We start from the raw sequence: 2,961 nt of genomic DNA on the forward strand, positions 1-2,961 counted from the left end.
GCGCTTCCTCACCCCAGCCCCAGGGGCTCCTGGGTGTCTGTAGCCCCGGCTGAAGCCGCTGACCAGTGTTGAGTTGTCGCCAGGTCACAGTTGGAGCCAGTCTCTTATGTCCCCCACACCCACCATGTGCACCTCCGCCTCCCTAGAGCAGGCTCGGAGAGTGGTCCAGGGGCTCAGGCCACTGTCCTGTTGCTGAGAACCAACGCGCACACGCGACCCTTGCGTTTCTCGGGCCCACTTGCCCAGATCTAGGGTAGGCCCCACCGGTACGCATGCCCGCCGCTTTCTGCCCCGGTGTCTGTGTTGGGCCGACTTCCAACAAGGTGAAGGGCGAAGCAGTCCACCTAGGTTATGCCAGGCCCTTCAGGGCTTGGCCACGCAGCGCTGACCCCGAAATCAAGGAGGACCCCTTGACTAAGAGATCCAGATCCAGCTGTTTCCATGGAGCCACTGGAGGCCCCACACCCACGTGGGAGGCCCCACCAGCCTTAAATCGTTGGGCCTGATGGCGGCCTGGATCCTCTCAGACCTGCCCACTGAACTGTTAAATAACTCAGTCTGCAATCAGGGTTTTTGAAAACCTCATTTTCCTGCCCCTGTGAGTACATCAATAGCTTTTTGTGAAACTCTCCAAAATGGGATGGGCCGCGCGACCGACCGCAGACGCTCGCACCTCGGTGATCTGTCACATTCACCCAGAACCGCGTATGGTGGCTTTGGTTCTCTTTTACTCGGCTTCAGTGAAGCTGCTAGATAAATTTCAAGAGAGGAGGCATCTGGCAAGGGGGATAAAATTAAGAAAATTGTTCCAGGATAAAAAGGTTCATTGAAAATTTGGAGAAAGGTGACAAAGTGCATAGGATTCAAATTTGAATACTGAGTGGTGTGAATTGGCCTCTTTATATTTTCCGACATTTATGGAGCCTGGCTTCATGCGAAGTACCATGCAGGATGATGTAATGCAGACAAACTTGGCTTAGTTTCCACTGTCAAGGCAAAGCGGGAATTCTCAGCTCTGCTGACTGCAGTGTGCCGGCTGAGAGCCTGCACTGGTGCACGGCCAGGTCCACACGGCCAACTGAGGTTGAATCCCAGCCCCAGAGGCTTGAGAAACATGCCACACGTGAGCATATGTCCCCCAAATCCTAATGGAATGGAGAAATGGAAGGATGGCAGCATGACCACATCTCTGGAGAATGCTTTCTCTCTTCCTCATTCTCTCACTGGTGAGCACATGCACCTGCTGGCAAAGAAGGGAAAAAAGAGTGAATTGCACACAGTGCTCCTTTACCTGTAATGCTGTGATTCATGATTAAAAATCATGAATAATCAATAGTAAGAAAGTAATATTCACAGAATTCAATTATTGAGGGGCCAGCAGGTGTCATGGTGGTTAAAGTGCTGGACTCCCACATGGCCGACTGCAGTTCAAATCCCAGACCTGGCGGTTGCTTTCTCACTTTCCCTTTCTCTCTCTGGGGAATTAATAATAATAATGAATGAATCTGAAAAACAAGAAGTCAATGATTGAATTCATGATCTTTTTCATTTTGATCCCCAACAGTATTATTATTTTTTTAAGTATGGTTCTCTCTTGTCCTTTCTCTGCCATTACAATGTGTGTGGTTGGCCTTGTTCCTTTCCATGTCTTCTCATAAGATTTTCAGGATTCCTGGTCAAGAAACAAAAGCAGAACTGTCTGATTTGCAGTGACTTCAGATGAAAACTGGTCATAAAGTCAGGTCCCACTCCCAGGGGAGACGTTGGAGAATAACCCAGCAGGGTCTGTGAGGATGCTGTTTCAAGGTCGCTATCATCTCACCATATCGAAAATGTCGACACAATCTGGACAGTTAAACACATTTTATTGGAAAGACAATTTTTCTTTTTGTTTCTGTGTTCTGCACCAGTAGATTGGTTCAGTCATAAACTGTGGGAGGCTGTGCACCAGCGAGTCTGCTGAGGCCATTTTTCATGAGTCTCTTACTATTGCCATCTTAGGCTCAGAGAGCGAAATCTTCATACCATCAAGAGTTGCGACACTGCGTCGTCTCTGTGCTGTACCGTGCTGCCCACAATAAACGGACGACACTGTCGTCTCTGTGTTGTAACACTACGCCGCTTGTCCCGGCTCTCACTCCTTCACTCAGGAAACCTGTTCGGCTATCCCCCCGGGGGTCGAGACACCTGGCGTCCGAACAAGGGGCCTGAGTACGAAGGATCCAGTGAAGAGCACCCAAGGGGGGGACGGCAGAGAATCGTCCCGAGAAAAGCCGCAGAGGAGGACGGCAAAGAATCGTCCCGAGAAAGGCTACAGAGGAGGACGGCAGAGAATCGTCCCGGTGAGTAACAAAAATCGCTTACTTATAAGTAATAAGGGTAATAATGGGACAGGAGCTTAGTCAGCACGAATGATTCATTCAGGACTTAAAAGAAGCCCTTGCCACTATGGTCGCTAATTCTAAAATTGAAAAGGAACAGGGAGAGGATCTTATTTCCCTAGATAGTGAGGGAGAAGTTAAAAGCCTCGAAGGCGAGACAAAACCCAAAAAATCCAAAAAGCTAAAAAACAAAAGCAACCTTAAGGCTCTACAAGAGCCAAAGAAAAATGAGTCAAAAACTGAGTCAGTTTTTTGGACAATGTGCTACTGTTTATCATATTTCTATATGGTCTCTGCTTGGGATGGTTATGTGTTTATCATCAACCTTATTCCACTGCATGTGTTTGTGTTGTTACTGATGCAGAGATATAGCAAAAGAGTCTACATAGCATATAGCATTTTCTACATTGTGGGTTTAATATTATCCATGCAGATACCTTTTGTATCGCAATTAGAGAAACTAAAAACCAATACAGACAAAGAAATAAAACTAGTTCAGGGATCATATATGACAGACTTTGAGACATTCCCTGTTATGGAAACTACAGATCCCCAAGGACAGGTTTGGCGCTGTCACAGC

The sequence above is a fragment of the Tupaia chinensis genome, unplaced genomic scaffold (assembly GCF_000334495.1).
Source record: "Tupaia chinensis unplaced genomic scaffold, TupChi_1.0 Scaffold000159_1, whole genome shotgun sequence".
NCBI classification, from domain to species: Eukaryota; Metazoa; Chordata; class Mammalia; order Scandentia; family Tupaiidae; genus Tupaia; species Tupaia belangeri.